Source organism: Sus scrofa, chromosome 7, assembly GCF_000003025.6.
Source record: "Sus scrofa isolate TJ Tabasco breed Duroc chromosome 7, Sscrofa11.1, whole genome shotgun sequence".
NCBI classification, from domain to species: Eukaryota; Metazoa; Chordata; class Mammalia; order Artiodactyla; family Suidae; genus Sus; species Sus scrofa.
Genome location: NC_010449.5, coordinates 36,717,800 through 36,735,716, shown reverse-complemented (window position 1 = coordinate 36,735,716; position 17,917 = coordinate 36,717,800). Strand labels below are relative to the sequence as shown.

General features: G+C 52.6%; 1 long non-coding RNA gene across 2 annotated transcripts; it reads right to left on the bottom strand.

The window, feature by feature from the left end:
* On the bottom strand, positions 2,788-9,650 carry LOC106504408. 2 transcript variants are annotated; one of them, XR_002345719.1, is made up of 3 exons: positions 9,536-9,650; positions 4,937-5,283; positions 2,788-3,582 (listed from the first exon to the last, which is right to left on the bottom strand). It is a non-coding gene; the product is annotated as an uncharacterized LOC106504408 (long non-coding RNA). The 2 variants fall into 2 exon arrangements; XR_001297855.2 differs by having other exon boundaries at positions 4,937-5,260.

Here is a 17,917-nt window from a genome sequence, read left to right as displayed (position 1 = left end):
GAAGTAGCTGTGTCTCCAGTGATTGGAGGGAGAGAGCTGGGGGTCAAGTGGGGACTTGGAGAGAAAATGGGACAAGGCAGCACCCTCCCTCCTTTGGGGTCATCCCCTGTTACCATGGGGCCGTGGCCCCCATTCTCATCACCGTGCCCTTTCTATCTGTCCACTGGGGACACCTTCAGAACTTGGTGCTCAGCACGGGAAGCTCTCCTTCCTTGGGAATCTGGAAGGCCTGGGCTTTGGGGTCTTGGCCACTGGCCCCAGAGGCTGAGGTGAGATGTGATGGAGGAAAGTCAAGGCCAAGGTGGCCTCACACTGGAAATGGCAACACCTATGGAGTATCTGCTGCAGACTGGGTACTTTTCAAGTGTATCTCTGATCCCTAACATTTTTGATTATTGTGTTTGATTTTATTATTTTCTTTCTTTTTATGGCTGTACCCGCAGCATTTCCATCGAAATTCCTAGGCTAGGGGTTGAATCAGAGCTGCAGCTGCAAGCCTACACCACAGCCATGACAACAACAGATCCGAGCTGCATCTGTGACCTGCACTGCCACTTGCAGCAATGCTGGATCCTTAACCCACTGAGGGTGGCATGGCTCAAAGCTGCCTCCTCACAGAAGCTTATATCAAGTTCTTAATGTGCTGAGCCACAACGGGAACTCCTCGTGTTTGTCTTCAAAGAGAAGGCCGTGCAGAGGAATAGATGTAGGGTGGGTATAAGGGGAGAGAAGAGAGAATCTTTTTTTTGTTTGTTTTTAATTGGCGTAGAGCTGATTTACAATGTCGTATTCGGTTCAGGCTTACAGCAAAGCAAAGCAGTTGTACATACACACACATCTCTTCTTTTTTCCATATAGGCTATTACAGACCATCGAGTGGACCTCCCTGTGCTATACAGAAGGACTTCGTTAGTTGTCTGTTTTCTATGAGAGAGTCTTCATAAGTCCCTGATTGTGAGTGGCGACCGGTGGGGCCCATGGAGTGGGACTCACATACGTTCCTGGGCTCCTTCCCCCTGGGTCGCTGGAGTCCACTCCATGCCTGGCCTGGATTCCGGGGCCCACCTCCTTCCTGGTTCTCCTGCACCCCCTCTTCTCTCTGGCCTTCTCTCTTCTCTGACCCTCTGCTCTTGACCCTGACCCTCCAGCCCCTAAGGTTTCCTCTCATGGCCATTAGGCAGCAGGAAGTCCCCGGAACTAGGCTCCTGAAAGGCTAGAGTGAGGCTGGATCTTTTTTTTTTTTTTTTTTTTGCATTTTTAGGGCCATACCCGTGGCATATGGAGGTTCCCAGGCTAGGGTCCAATCAGAGCTACACCTGCCGGCCTACACCACAGCAACGTCATATCTGAGCTGTGCCAGATCCTTAACCCACTGAACGAGGCCAGGGATCGAACCTGCAACCTCATGGTTCCTAGGCAGATTTGTTTCCGCTGCACCATGAAGGGAACTCTGAGATGTATGTTCGGTATGCACTACCAGGGTTTCCCCAGCAGGACTGAGCCCACCCAAGGCGCTGACTCGATAACCCACTTCAATACCTTCCTTCTCTTCCTTTTTTTTTTTTTTTTATTTTTATTTTTTTTGTCTTTTTGTCTTTTGTTGTTGTTGTTGCTATTTCTTGGGCCGCTCCCGCAGCATATGAAGGTTCCCAGGCTAGGGGTTGAATCGGAGCTGTAGCCACTGGCCTACGCCAGGGCCACAGCAACGCGGGATCCGAGCCGTGTCTGCAACCTACACCACAGCTCACGGCAACGCCAGATCGTTAACCCACTGAGCAAGGGCAGGGACCGAACCCGAAACCTCATGGTTCCTAGTCGGATTCGTTAACCACTGCGCCACGACGGGAACTCCCCTTCTCTTCCTTATTCAACTCCCCCATTTCTCCTCCAGTGTTTCCTTTACCTCCGAAATCAACCACGTGTACTGGAATTGGTGTCTCAGTCCTGCCTCTGGGGCAACCCAGCCTAAGGCACCTGGGTACTGGTATTATCCTCATTTTACAGAAGACAGGACCAGAGCTCCAAGAGGTTGAAACTCACACACAGTTTCACAATTACATAAGCCAAGTGCCCATATTCACTCCCTGGCTTGTTACACAGGAACGGCCACTGCATGGCTCTACCGTATGGCTTCTTGAGGGCCATTCCCCTCTGCCCCCAGAGTCTGGTTCAAGGCCATTCCCTTTGGTTTTCAGCCTCGAGAGGTAAGAGGTGAGGGACAGCATGGGTCTGGCATACCCTGGCCGGAAGTGGGGAGTGTTTCCAGATCACCCCACCCTCCCTGCCTCCCCGTGGGTCCCTGGCCAGTGGTCAGAGCCACTAGATCACAGACAGAGAACACCTACACGGCTGGACATAGGTTGAATGGAAACAAGTGAAAGCTACCTGGAGTGCTGGAAAAGGAGAGAAGAGAGAGCCAGGAGCACAAGGAGAGGGTGGATGGGGGGCTGAGGAATCATTCCACGCCTTTGCATTATGCAAGGATCAGACTGCCCTGCATGCAGCAACCCCTATAAAAGAGGGGGAATTGGGGGGAAACATTTAAAAAGGAGTTCCCGTTGTGGCACAGTGGAAAGGAATCCAACTGCTATTCCTGAGGATGCGGGTTTGATCCCTGGCCTCACTCAGTGGGTTAAGGATCTGGCGTTGCCATGAACTGTGGTGGCTTAGATCCCATGGTGTTGCTGTGGCTGTGGTGTAGGCTGGCAGCTGAAGTTCCAATGCAACCCCTAGCCTGGGAACCTCCATATGCTGCAGGTGCTGCCCTTAAAAAAAAAAAAAAAAAAAAAAAAAAAGGAAAAAAAAACCAAACAAACAGAAAAAAAAAAAGAGGAGAAACTGGAGTGAGAGCTCAGAAAGGGTTTCTTGATCATGGAGTTTGCCTTGGTCTCTGCAAAGTCCCTTGCTAGGAACCTCAGGCCCAAAGGAGAAACTGACCAGTCTCTTCTGAGTGTGGCGGTGGACCCAGCGTGGGGATGACCTGAGCCACAAAAGATAGAAGTTACACGGAGGAGTCTCTGCTGTGGCGCAGTGGGTTAAAAATCCAGTGTTGTCTCTGTGGGAGGCATGGGTTCGATCCCCGGCCTAGTGCAGTGGGTTAAGGATCTGGTGTTTGCCAAAGCTGTGGCATAGGTTTCAGCCACAGCTCGGATTTGATCCCTGGCCTGGGAACGTCCATATGGCACGGGTGCAATCGAGAAGGAAAAAAAATTTACGCGGCAAGAACATCTCGCAATTTTCTACTTGTTTGGTTTTCACAACACCTTTGTCTTAATTTCCGTTCTCGGGAGACTGACTGACATAGGGATTGGAGGAGTGGGTGTAGGGAGTCGGGGAGGGGAGCGGCGGGTGGGAGGCCAACTGGGAGCGTTAGCCTCCACTGTGAGCGAGAGGGCACGTTCCCACTCGGAAACCCAGGAAGATGTTTGAGACATGCCTCGAGGTGTCCATACGACGGGGCCAGAAGCTGGGGTATTTATCCAGCAACTCCTTCTTTGCCATCGGTGGAGGGCTGCTTTCAGACACAGTAACTCTCCAGCGCTTCCGGCTTGTCTTGAGCCTGAGCCAAGGGTGTTTCCATGGCTAGGAAAAAAAAAAAGAAAAAAAAAAAAGAAAGAAAACCCTCAGGCAAAGAGCAGGTGTTGGCAGTAAGCAGCCTTCTCCATTTGGAGGTAAGTGCCGAGAGACGTGGGCAGAACGCCAGCACCTGCCACACGCTGCCCTCCTTCTCCTTCTCTTTTCCATGTGCCTTTGCGGCTTTGTGTCATCTCCCTGTCCCTTCTTAAAAGCTTCGTGTTCTTGGAGTTCCCATCTTGGCTCAGTGGTTAACGAATCCGACTAGGAACTATGATCCCTGGCCTTGCTCAGTGGGTTTGATCCCTGCCCTTGCTCAGTGGGTTAAGGATCCGGCGCTGCCGTGAGCTGTGGTGTAGGTCACAGACACGGCTTGGATCCCGAGTTGCTGTGGCTCTGGCCAAGGCCCGTGGCTGCAGCTCCAATTCGACCCCTAGCCTGGGAACCTCCATATGCTGAGGGAGCGGCCCAAGAAATGGCAAAAAGACAAAATAAATAAATAAATGAATAAATAAATAAATAAAAATAAAAGTTTGGTGTTCTCAAAGCGTCAGCCTTGGCCCATGGCTCTCAAGCTACGCGTCCTCTTGGACAATCAATCCTGTGTTCGCTCATGGGTTTAACTCCCATCTGTGGGTTGGTGACTCCAAGCATGGTCACTGCCTTGGACCTCACTCCCCCTGCCATGTCCAGGAGCCTGCAGTGATGGCAAACCCAGCACACCCCGGACCCCAGTCATCATCTCTATCCAAGGTCGTGCCCACATCTGCATTTTCTCCCCAGGGGTGGCATCGCGATCAACTCAGTCACTCTGGAAACAAGGACTCAGCCTTTGGTTCCCCCGCATGCTTCCTTTTCACATCCAGTCAGTCACCATGTCCTAGGGATGTGGCTTCCAAAGTATTTCTTAGAGTCATTCCTTCCTCCCCACCCCCACTCCAACTGCCATTGGCTGTACCCTCTTCTTTTTTTTTTTTTGTCTTTTTAGGGCCACACCTGCAGCATATGGAGGTTCCCAGGCTAGGGGTGGATTTGGAGCTGCAGCTGCTGGCCTACGCCACAGCCACAACACCACCAGATCCCAGTTGCCTCTTCGACCTACACCACAGCTCACCGCAACACCAGATCCTTAACCCACTGAGCAAGGCTGGGGATTGAACCTGCGTCCTCATGAAAACTAGTCAGATGCATTTCCCTGAGCCACAATGGGAACTCCTAGACCCTCTTCTACCTGGGATAGTCCAGTAGCCTCCCTCCTAACTGACTCCCACTTCTAACCTGATCCCCTCCCCACCTCCTTTGGGTCCATCCGCCACAGTGGTCAAAGGATTCAATCTATAGTGCCAACTTGAACTTGTCATACCTTGTTCAAGACCCAGTCCCTCCGGGCCAATTTTAAGCACCTCGATCTGGTGCAACAGGCACAAGGTGTCCTTTCTTGAATCTTCAGTGGCCACTCCCAGCTCGGCCACGTCAGTCTTCTGGCATACACTGGGCTCTTTCCTCTCCGGCTGTGCCCTCTGCTTGGAATACCTTTCCTTCCCCGTGCTTCCCCAGCTGACTCTAAGCCGTAGCTTAGATGACACCTCCTCTTGGAGGTTTTCCTTGAATGCTCCGAGCTGGATTAGACACTCTTCTGCTGTGCTCTTGTATTGGTGCAAGCATCAGAAACTTCACAGCAAACAGGCTTAAATAACAGTAGGGGAGTTCCTGTCATGGCACGGGGAAAACGAATCCAACTAGGAACCATGAGGTTGCGGGTTCGATCCCTGGCCTCGCTCAGTGGGTTAAGAATCTGGCATTGCTATGGCTGTGGTGTAGGCCGGTGGCTCAGCTCCGATTAGACCCCTAGCCTCGGAACCTCCATATGCCATGGGTGTGGCCCTATAAAGACAAAACAAACAAACAAACAAACAAAAAACCCAAGAGGAATAGATTGACCCGTGTGAACTGAAACATCAAGGAGTAGGGCTTGCTGCAGGTGAAGTGTGATCCAGGGGCTTAAAAAAATGATGCCCTTAGGTTCTCTGCATTGCTAATCCTGCCTTTCCCTGGGTGGGCTTCATTCTCAGAGTCCTTGGAAGGAGTCCCATAGCTTCAGACTCACATCCTGCCCAGTTCAGTGCAATGAACTGTTCAAGAAAATGCTGGCTTGTTGGGACCTGTCTGGGGATTTACTTGCCCCTCTAGGAACCAATCAAATATCCAAGGGCTTAGAGGGTTCTACTTGCGTGGCTGGCACTCCATGGCCAGCTTGTTTCTGTAATGGCAGAGTTCAGTAGTGGAGACAGAGACCAGCAAAATTTTTTTGGTCATTTCAGGGCCACACCTGCAGCATATGGAGGTTCCCAGGCTAGGGGTTGAATCAGAGCTGTAGCTTCCTGCCACAGCCACAGCAATGCCAGATCTGAGCCCCGTCTTCAACTCATACTATAGCTCACGGCAACAACGGATCCTTAACCCACTGAGCGAGGTGAGGGGTTGAACCTGCGTCCACATGGATACTAGTCAGTTTCGTTTCTGCTGAGCCACAAAGGGAACTCCAAACTTTTTTTGGTAAAAGAACAGACAGTAGATATCTTAGGCTTTGGGGGCAGAGGCAAAATTGAGGTTATTTATGTAGTGAACGTCATAACAAGAAGGCAAAGAAATTTCCACACAATTCTTATTGATGGAATTACAATTACAATAATAGCTGAATACATTTTTTTTTTTTTTGGTAATAAAAGGTCTGTTAATGAGAAGAAGGGGAAATTTTTGGTGGGAGGAGGGATAATGTTTTGCTTAAGTAGGCTTCAAAATAAAGGCTCCTTACCATCAGATTGATGGCAAATGTTCATCTATAAAAATTAGTCTTAGTTCACAGACTAGACTAAAACAGTCAGGATTCAGTCCAGAGGCCACAGTTTGCAGACCCCTCCCCTGAATTAAATCAAATCATTATCAAGCTAAGAGGCTGTGGGAAGATGGAGAAAGAGATGGCAGACCACTCTGATGGTGGAGACCATATGGGTACCGTAGGTCCTTGAATATGGGGCTACCTTTGTAATGCACCATTCACAGAGTCTGGCCATGAGGGTGTTTTATAAGACATTCCTTGTTCTCTCTCTTACTCTTTTTTTTTTTTTTTTCTTTTCATGGTGACACCTGGGGCATATGGAAAGTTCTGGCCTAGCGGTTAAAAGGGAGCTGCAGCTGCTGGCCTACAACCACTGCCACAGCGACATAGGATCCAAGACACATCTGTGACCTATGCCACAGCTGGCAGCCAGGCTGGATCCTTAACTCACTGAGGGAGGCCAGGGATCGAACCTGCATCCTCAGGAACATGTGTCAGGTTCTGAACCCACTGAGCCACAAGGGGAACTCCTAAGACTTTTCTTTATAAGACAAGTTCAGGCCATTAGGCCACCCAATGCTGACGCCACCCCTATAACATAGGCAGGGCAAAGGTGGCTGTAACCTTTTTACAGAAAGCAAACTGGGGCTCAAAGAGGGGTGATGTGTCTGAGCTTTCCCAGCAAGGCTGCTCTAGGCTACCTTTCAGGATTCTAAGACACGGCCTTGGGACGAGTGCTTTGTTGTGTGACAACTGAGATGGCGTGGTACCTCCTGGTGCGGGAGCAGAGGCTGGGCCAGCAGGAATATAGGCTGGTCTGTACACAGCCCCAGAGGCTGGGTCTCCAGCGGGCCCTGTGACATCCGGCGGTCCACGGGGGTGGGCGTGATCCACAAAGGTGCTCAGGAACCCAGTTCTGTTTTACAAATCTCTGGGCTTAAGTCTGTCTCCCTTCTAACTTCCCGAGCAGGACAGGTGATACCGGCTCGGTAACCCTGAGCTAGAGAGAAATCTGGCTTCAGGCAAGAATGCTCAGAACACAAATAAGGAGTCTGACCCCTCACCTTACTGCCTCCAGCCTCGAGGCCTAGCCTCAACGCAGTCCCAGAAGAGCATTCCGGGTCATGCAGGCCAGGGTGGGGTTTAAACTTTGATGCTGGGGTGACCTCAGGGTGGGGGCTGGCCGTGGGCAGCCAGCTCTCAGCAGGACCCTCTCAGCCCTCCTCTAGGGCTGACCTGGCCTCAGACGGGGCGGCCCAAGGTCAGGGAAGAATCTGGGAATGTGCAGAGGCAGCCAGAAGTGAAGGATGCTTATTGGGACCTTCCCAAGATGACGATACATAGCAAGTGTGTGCTCGCTGGTACACAGACACACACATCCATAGGTTTCAGACATGGATTTGCACACTCCTGTAGGCAGACGGTCACACCCACACAGAGCTTCACTGCCAAGATCTCACAGGCATACACACACACACACTCCTCCGGTTTCCCACACTTATTTTCACACTCCCAGGCTCACGCCACACACTCATACACACCAGTACTAGTTTCTTGGTGTTGCTGTAACAAAGTGCTGTACCCTGGATGGCGGAAAACAACAGACCTTTGTTCTCGTCTCTCAGTTTTGGAAGTTGTAAGTCCAAAGCTAAGGTCCTGTCTGAGACCTGTGGTGGGGGATCCTTCTTTGCCTCCTTTTTTTTTTTTTTCGTCTTTTTAGGGCCGCTCTTGGGGCATATGGAGGTTCCCAGGCTAGCGATCAAACTGGAGCTACAGCCTCTTGCCAATGCCAGAGCCACAGCAAACACTGGATCCAAGCCGAGTCTGCGACCTACGCCACGACTCACAGCCACGTCAGATCCTTAACCCACTGAGCAAGGCCAGGGATCGAACCCATATCCTCATGGAACCACTAAACCACAAAGGGAACTCCCTTTCTTTGCTTCTTGCCAGTTTCTGACAGCTCTGGCCTTCCTTGGCTGATCTATGCATCACTTCAGTTCTCTGCCTCCATCTGCACGTGGACATGTGCTTCTGTGTTTTCTTTTCTCTTTAGGGCCAGAGGCACATGAGGTTCCCAGGGGTCGAATCGGAGTTACAAGTGCTGGCCTACGTCACAGTCACAGCAACGTGGGATCTGAGCCGTGTCTGCGACCTACATCCCGGCTCACGGAGACACCAGATCCTTAACCTACTGAGCGAGACCAGGGATTGAATCCGCGTCCTCATGAATCCTGGTCGGATTCTTAACCCGCTGAGCCACGACGAGACCACCTACCTGGACGCCTTTTGATCAGGTTGCTAGTTATTGCGTGAGGGGCCACCTGACTTGAGTCTGACCTCATCTGAACCACTTCCCTCTGCACTGACCCTGTTTCCAAGCAAGTTTATATTCTGAGTCTCTGGGGCGGGGGTTAGGACGTCAATGTATTTTTTGGAGGGAAATACAATTTGACACATAACAACCCCTTATGGCCATAAAATCTCCCATGTACATGTCATATTCCCAGAGCGACACACAGATGTATACGCTCTCAAAGTCACACAGACACATGTTCACACTTTCTTACAGTCACAAAAATCACACCCCCCCACGTATGCCACCAGGATCACACACACACACACACACACACACACACCCATACACACACTCACAGGCACACACTTTCCTTCAGCCTCCGTCTTACAGTCCCTCCTTCACAGGCCCGCCCACCCCGGCAGAGGCCACCCCGCAGGGGTCATGCTCCGAGACCCGCACCTTCGAGGCCTCACACTTGGCTCATACCTTTCACATCCTCTCCCACCCACGCCGTCTCTCCCCTTCTGACTGCATCCAGCACACCCGATCCCCAAGCCACCCTCAGGGTAGGGAGGCGGCAGCCGGCTGGGCACCCAGCCCCACCCCAGCCAGGGTGCCAGGTGGAGACGCTCTCGCTGGGACCAGGCGCCCCCCACCCCAAGCCGTCTCCATCGCAGACTCCCAGTCTTCCTTCTCTGGGGCAGACAGACAGACAGACAGACGGACCCATGCACACACGCTCTCACGCTCCCCCCCGCGCCCCTCCGGCAGCCCCACGGCAGCAGTCTGTTCCTCATTATGGGCCAATGCGCCTGTTTACTCACCCAGCTGGAGATGGTTAGAGAGTGATAAATAATGAAAGAGAAAACAGGCTTTTCCCCTCTGCGGCTTCTATTTATGTAACATGTGTCACAGCTCACTCACAGACTTTGTTTCAGAGCTGCTTGCAGGAAATAGTTTATTTTTTCCGGAAGGTGGCTTGGGGGGCGGGGTGGGGGGCCAGGGTTTGGGTTTCTGGTCTCACGCCCATGGGAGTTTCGGGATCTGGTTCCCAGAGCCCTCCTCCCCGTGGAGCTCTGGGAACAGACATCTCCGGCGCAGACATCAGGGCCCAAGGCTGCCTTAGAACTGGGTTTTCTGACTCCACTGATTTGGAAGGAGTTGGGGGCGGCTGGGGGCCCTTCCCAGCTGCCTGTGAAACCCCTCAAACAGATGGGCTGGTTTTAAGAGCTGCACAGCTTGGGGCTAGGAGTCCCTGAAAGGAGTGGGTGGGACAAGGGGTTTCCCAGGTAGCCTGCACCTGTTAGGGGGAGGGTGCAAAACGATTCCATCTAGAAACTGAATAACAGATCCCTGCCTTGTGTCCACTTAGCGGTCTCACCTTTGTGGGCCGAGGCTTTGGGACTTTGACCTGTTGCTTCCCAGGTGAGGAAGTTGAGGAACAGGGACCCAGAGGGACTCGCCATGGTCTGCTCCCCTGGTTATGAACAGCCAGGACTTCAAACTCACCCATCTCATTATCCCCCATCCCCGTCCCAGGGCACTGCCCTCTGAAGAGTTCTGCTTCACTTAACGCACACTAAGGCGGCGGGGGCGGGGGGGAGTAGTTCTAAGGGTGTGGGGGTTTGGGATGTGGGGGGATGTGAGCTGTCAGCGATCTGAGAGTACCTCCATCCGTCCTCCCCTGACACCAAGGTGTATATCCTTTCGGGGGATGCTCCAGGGAGGGAAAAAGCAGCAGGAAGCTGTCCTGCTTCCCCGTCCCCAGTGCAGGGAAGATCTTGGGAGGTTTGAAGTCAACCTGTGCCCCCTGAACCTGTCTCTTTGGATGCCAGCCAAGGAGCTCATGCCTTCTTTGACTGGCGCCTCAGCGGGGTCCCTGGCCACCTGCTGGGGAAACTGCTGAGGTATAGACCCTAGGAAATGCAGAGTCTACTGTGGAAGCTGGACTGGGAGGCCCCCAGCTCCCAAAGGCTGTGTGTGTGTGCGCGCGTGTGCGTATAGGTGACATGGGATCCATCCTGCCTGGTGGCCTCAGGGATTCTTGCCAGGACTGTCCTACCAGCCTCTCCTGGCTGGTAGGAGAAGTGGACACATTCGCAAGGCAATGACTTTTATTTTTTTGGCTGCACCTGCGGTAGGCTGAAGTTCCCCAGGCCAGGGATTGAACCCATGCCACAGCAGCGACCTGAGCCACTGCAGTGACTCTGCCAGATCCTCAAGTGCCTGGTCACCAGGAAGCTCCGACAATGACTTTTAAACACTCCCTGACAAGCATAAGAACACACAGTGAGGACTCAGTGCAAAAGAGGAAAAGTGTCAAGGAGGTGGCTTTCCAATTTAATGGGTGTCAAAATCACAAGGGAGCTTATGAAAGGCTGAAGCTCAGGCTCACCCCTGGGGGTTACTTCAGCAGGCGGAGCACATCCAGGAATGGGCATGGCTGACAAGGTCCTGGGAATTCTGAGACCGAGGGTTTCCCAAAGTCTGGGAGATGATAGCACCTTCAGTGGGCCCTGGATGTACCCTTGCTCCCAAAGGCATGATGGTCAAGTCCGGAGGGAATCTGACTGTCGCCCGAGAGCGGAATGAACTGGTCAGAAGAATGATAGAATTGGTTTGGTTGGAAGGAAGGGAGAGAGGGAAGAAGGAAGGAGAGAAGGAAGGGAGGGAGGGAGGGATTGAGGGAGGGAGGAAGGAAACGAGAGTTCCCGAACACCAGTTTGGTCCCAAGCCCACTTATAAGACATTTGGATCTTGGCTTTTGGACATCCATACCCATTTCTGAAACCTAAAACACAGTCAGTGTTTCATCCTTTTCAAAAAAACCTTTAAGTTTTTTATTTTTTTAGTTTTTACTTTGAAAAAACATTTTATTCTTATTACCAAGTAATGCTCCTAAAGGCACACCCACCTCAGCCTGACTCCAAACTTTTATATCAGCCCCGGCAGTTTGCATATCTTGGGGCACAGAGAACATGGCAGGCACTGTTTTAAGTGCTTTCTTTTTCTTTTTCTTTTTCCTTCCTTTTTAAGGCTGTACCCAAGGCCTATGGAGGTTCCCAGGCTAGGGGTCAAATTGGAGCAACAGCTGCCGGCCTACACCACAGCCACAGCCAGGCCAGATCCGAGCCACATCTGCAACCTACACCACAGCTCACGGCGATGCTGGATCCTTAACCCACTGATTGAGGCCAGGGATCGAACCTGCATCCCCATGGACCCAGTAAGATTCATTTCCGCTGAGCTACGACAGGAACTCCCTAAGTGCTTTCTCTGTACAATTTTATATTTACTGCACCACAATCCTGACAGGCAACTATATTCCCATTTTATTAAGGAGGACATCAAGGCTCAGAGACTTCTCTAAGGCCACTCAGCTATGCAAATCCTAGCAATGGGAAGAGTTAGTGCCTTTTTCCCCCCCTTTGGCCGAACCTATGGCATGCATAAGTTCCCTGGCCACCAGGGATCGAACCTGCACCATAGCAGAAACCAGAGCCACTGCGGTGATAACACTGGACCCTTAACCCACTGAACCACCAGGGAACTCTAAGTTCATGCTCTTTTTACTGCTCCAGGGAGGACTCCTGTTGAGAAATCAGAGTAATTTAATCCGGAAGCTGCTCTGCAGCCCTCTCTCCAAGGCTCCTTCCTTCCCCACTGAGGAATGGAGAGGTTGGATGGGGAGGTGACCTCCGTGCTACTCCTGCGGTCCCACGCCTTTGGGACCCTGTGGACTTCCACAGAGCATCCCCGCCTCAGAGCTCTCTGCCTGCAGGCAAATGCCCAGGACAGGAAGCTGAGTACCTGGGCTTCTGGTCTTTAGTCCTGCAAGCACTTGTGGCTCTGAGGGGGTCCCAGGAGAGAGAGTGGCCCTGAGAGGGGGGGGCTCAAGGAGCACCCCTGTCTATGTTTCTAGGAGCCCCTGCATCCCTGTGCACTTGGCAGGATGGGTGTGTCCTAAGCTGGAGCGTGGGAGCAGGGGGGACGGGGAGGGCTGGCCAGAGCCCCTGGCCGCGGACATTTGTTCCGGCTGCAGGCTGAACTTGACTTCAGACAGAGGGACTCACAGCAGTGTCAAGGGGGTCCTGCCCAGACTCCCCCACACACGACTATTCACCTGCACGCACGTGTTCTCGGGTGACTCTTCTGCATGCTGGGTCCCCTTTCCTGAAGACTCAGACAAAGCTCTAGCCTCTAATGTTCCCTGTGGATGGATAGTACAAATTACTCTAAACTCACATGCTCTGCACCCTTTTTCTCTAAACTTCACATTGATCCTGCAAGGAACCTTTTATTATAACTACCCCTTATCCTTAGGGATGAGAAAAATGGGGCTCAGAAGAGCCAAGTGACTGACCTGAGGCTGCACAGCCTGTACTTGGCAGAGCTGGATTGGGATCCAGAATTTTTTTTTTTTTCTTTTTTGGGGCCATGTGTGTGGCATGTGGAATTTCCCAGGCTAGGGGTCGAATCAGAGCCTCCGCTGCCAGCCTGCACCACAGCCACCGAAATGTGCGATCCAAGCTATAGCGCAGGTCAGGGCACCGCCGGATCCTTAGCCCACTGAGCATCCTTAGGGATACTAGTTGGGCTCGTAATCCACTGAGCCACAACGAGAACTCCAGACGCTTCGTCCTGGTTGCCAGGCTGCCATTCCTGTTCTTCTAGTGTCCAGCACCCCATCTATGTCCAGGAAGTCAGCTGATTCACGTGGGTATGTGGGTTTTCTTTCACACACACTCGGCCCAGGCCCCAGCCGCGCCTTTTCCCCAAGCCCACCCAGAACTGTGATCTCGAGGCAGATTCAGAAAAGCACAGACCCCTGCTTCCTCCGCAGGCGGAACTAGCACCAGCCTGACTTCCCCGGGTCCCAGCCTCGCTTTCCCTCTGTCTCTTAGGCCCACACACCTGAGCAAGGAGCCCCCTGCTTTGAGGATGCGCAGACAGCCTGAACTGGGCTCCTGCCCCAGGTCTGACCCTCGCTCTGGAAGCCTCTGGGATCCAGCCACCTCCATCCTCCCCTGTTCCTCGGAAACGTCAGGCCTGGCACTGCCCCCCTGCAGCCCCCTCTCCTCCAAGCCCCCCGGGAGCCCGGGCTTTGCTTGAGGGCAGCGAGTGAAGCCGGCTGTAACAGAGAAACCTCGGGCTCCTCTTTAGAAGTCCCTGGAGGAGGCAGATCTGAGGAAAGGCTGCCGAGAAGGCGCCTGCAGCAATGTCAGCTTGAGAACAACCTGGCTGACAGGATGCTGAGCGGGGGATTAAGGTCGGGATCAGGGAAGCCGGGGAAATGAAGGCAACTTCCCTGCTCCTCTTGCTGCAGCCACCGCCGCCTCCCCCTCCCCTCCCCTCCCCCCTCCCCTCCCCCCCACTGCAGGGTTAGTCTTCTTGTTTGTTCTCTGGGAAAGTGGGCGGAGAGGGAAGTGGGCAGGGGTGAGGCAGGGAGCTGGGGGGAGGCCAGGGGAGAGCTGGAGAGGCTGGCCTGGGATGGAAGGCCATGGTTCACTCTGGTCCTCGGGACTCAGTGAAGGGTGTGGCAAAGGCATGGTGGTCCTTGCCTGGGACCCTTCCCCACTGACTGTCCCCCCCCAGGTTGGCCGTGGGTTGGCCAGCCAGCTGCCCTGTTTGGTTTTTTAATCTTTTTATGGCATATGGAAGTTCCCAGGTGAGGCGTTGAATTGGACCTGGCAGCTGCCGACCTACACCCCAGCCACGGCAACACCAGATCTGAGCCACATCTGTAACCTACACCACCCCTCATGGCAACACCGGATCCTTAACCCACTGATCAAGGCCAGGGAGGGAACCTGCTTCTTCATGTATCCTATGTCGGGTTCTTAACCCACTGAGCCACAACGAGAACTCCTCAGCTGCCCTGTTAGCCCTCCTCCCCATGTGCAGAGCCCGACCTGAGTGTTGGTGGCAGGACCGGTGAGAAAGAATTTTTCTTACTCAGAGAGAGGCTCTCAGGCCAGATTCCATACACCTTCCAGAAAGGGGACCAGCGTTTTTCCACCTGCCCACGGGTGTGAGATCTGCTTGCTGCAGAAAGGCCTACACCTTGACCTGCTTCATCACTGAAATGTTACAAGAGCCCAGCCGAATGGGCTACTGAGTTCCAGGTCAGCCCATGCAACAAAACTCTAGTGAAACCCCAGACCCTTGCCCTGTCACTGGTGGGGTGGTTAAGAGCAGGCTCCAGGGAGTTCTCTGGTGGCTTAGTACATTGAGGATCTGGCGTCGTCACTGCTGTGGCTCTGGTCACTGCTGCAGGTTTGATCCCTGGCCGGGGAACTTCTGCATGCCACAGGCGTGGCCAAAAAAAAAAAGAGCAGCCTCTGGTCTTGGGCTGCGTGGTTTTGAATTCTGGCTCTACCACTGATCTGCTGTGCGACCTTGGACAAGTCAGCTAACTTCAGTCAGCTGTGTCAGTGCGAGAAAGCCTTCCTAAGGCTGTTAAGGAGATGAAGGGGGTGAACACAGGAGCAGTGCTTGGAGCAGGGCCTGCCCCAGGGCCTGTGGGCAGTGAGGGCAGTTGCATTTACAGTGGGGGCAGAGGGGAGGGGTAGGGGTGAGCCTACGGAGTTCATTATCCAAAAGCTTCCTGGAGGAAGGGCGTGTGGAATTTGGTGGCTGAGGCTTGACAGGGCGTGAATGGAAGAGTGAATTGGGGCCCGAGGGACAGAGCCCCTGTTGGCGCTGTGAGTGTGGGGCCTGAGGGGATGGAGATTTAAGGATATGTCTGGGGAGAGGTGGAAAGGTTTCATTTTCTGGGACCCCCCACCCTGGCCAGTCTCTCTCCAAAGTCCTTGTTCTAACTAGGGGTAACATGACTACTCTCATGCAAAGGCAAGGCCAGGGTGCAAAGACCATGAAAAGAAGCTGTTGATGATCGACTGTCCCAGAACGGGGCTTATTCCAGAAGTCCAAGCCATTCAGAGAAGCCTCCAGTTGCACCTGAGTTCTCTGGGCCTGGTGAGGGTCGAGACAGTGGAGAAACCTGCAGAGACTGCAGGCTTGGCAGCAGATGGTGCTGGGGTGGGGTTGCAGCTCCGCCACGGACAGCGTGGGACTTGGAGCAAGGCGGTTAACCTCTGGGGCCTTTGCTGCTTAGTCTATGATATGGGATTAAGATCCGCACAGGAATGGAGGAGAGCTCGATCTTGGCCTTGGGGGCTGAAACTGCAGGGCCCACTCACCCTGGCCCACGCTGCAGCCCCTCCTGGGGGTCCTCAGCCCCTCATCCCATCTCTGGGCACCCTGGCTGCAGGATGGGGGCAGGAAAGGGTCTGGGGGAGGGTGAGAGCCCCCAAGTACTGGTCAGTGAGGGGAGGGTCTGCAGAGTCTGAGCTCTGAGGGGCAGCACCTGGGCCGGGATGCGGCGGTGGGGGGGACTGATCTCTGCAGGGATGTGGGGGTGGGGGGCTCCTAGCTGGGATTTTCCCTCTAGGGGACTAGTTTCTGGAAAAATTAATTTCAAAAGCTCCTTATTTATTTGCTTGATTGCTTGCTTTTTAGAGCCGCACCTGCAGCGTGTAGAAGTTTCCAGGCCAGGGGTGGAATGGGAGCTGCAGCTGCTGGCCTACACCACAGCCACAGCAACACCAATCTGAGCCGCCTCTGCGATGTACACCACAGCTCATGGCAATGATGGATCCTCAATGCACTGAGCGAGGCCAGGGATTGAACCCAAGTCCTCATGGATTCTAGGCAGGTTCATTATCACTGAGCCACAATGGGAACTCCCCAAAACTCCTCTTTTAAAAGAAAATTGTCAATAAAATGTATGTATATTTATTGTGGAAAGTTTGGAAAATATAGAAAAGCATAAAAAAGGAGATAGGTTCAGGCATAATCCCACCACTCAGAAATAACCATGGTAAGATTCTACTGTATCTTCTAGGTTTTTTTTTTTTTTCCTTTCTTTTTTTAGGGCCGCACCTGCAGCATATGTAAGTTCCTGGGCTAGGGGTTGAATCAGAGCTGCAGTTTCTGGCCTGTGCCACAGCCATAGCAACATGGGAACTGAGGCGCATCTGCAAACTTTGTCAAAGCTGCGGTGCTGCTGGATCCTTAACCCACTTAGCAAGGCCAGGGATCAAACCTGCAACTTCATGGGTACTATGTCGAGTTCTTAGCCTCTGGGCCCTGCTGAGCCATAGGGGGAACTCCTAATTTTTTAAAGTACACATTCACACACTCATAATCACCCACTCATGAGCATCTGCACACATCTATTCACATTCATATACTCACACACATATTCACATGCTTACACACATAGGTGTAACTATTTATGACAGCATAACACACTTAAATCTAAATCTCAGAAAAATGTAGAAACAGTGTCATCATGGAATTATGAATACATTATGATTTTGTAAAACTGGCTTCTTTTTTTTTTTTTTTTTTTCTTTCATGTGGAGGTTCTCAGGCTAGGGGTCTAATCGGAGCTACAGCTGCCCGCCAGCGCCACAGCCACAGCAACTCGGGATCTGAGCTGTGTCTGCAACCTACACTACAGCTCATGGCAATGCCGGATCCTTAACCCACTGAGCGAGGCCAGGGCTCGAACCCGAAACTTCACGGTTCCTAGTCGGATTCATTTCCACTGCGCCACAAAGGGAGGAACTCCAGGCGTCTTTTTTTTGACCACACCTGAGGCAGGCAGAAATTCCTGGGCCAAAGATCAAACCCGAGCCACATCAGTGACAACACTGGATCTTTAACTGCTACCCCCGCCCCCCCGGAACTCCAAAAACTGGTTTCTTCATTAAGTAAAATATCGAGAACCATTCCCCATGTCATTAAATATTCTCCTCCAGCATCATTTAAGTGACTGCCCAGTGTTATCTCTCTCTTTTTTAATTTTCTTTTTTCATCTGTACCCATGGCATGTGGAGGTTCCCAGGCTAGGGGTCAAATAGGAGCTACAGCTGCCAGTCTACACCACAGCCACAGCAACACAGGATCCAAGCTGCATCTTCAACCTACACCACAGCTCATGGCAATGCTGGATCCTTAACCCACTGAGCGAGGCCAAGGATCAAACCTGAGTTTGATGATGATTACTGGTCAGTTTTGCTACCTCTGAGCCACAGAGGGAACTCTGCACCGTGGTCTGTCTTTCAAGTCTATTTGTAAGGCACATACTTTTATCAGTTCTCAATTGTTGGTCATCCAGAATGTTTCTAGATTTTTGC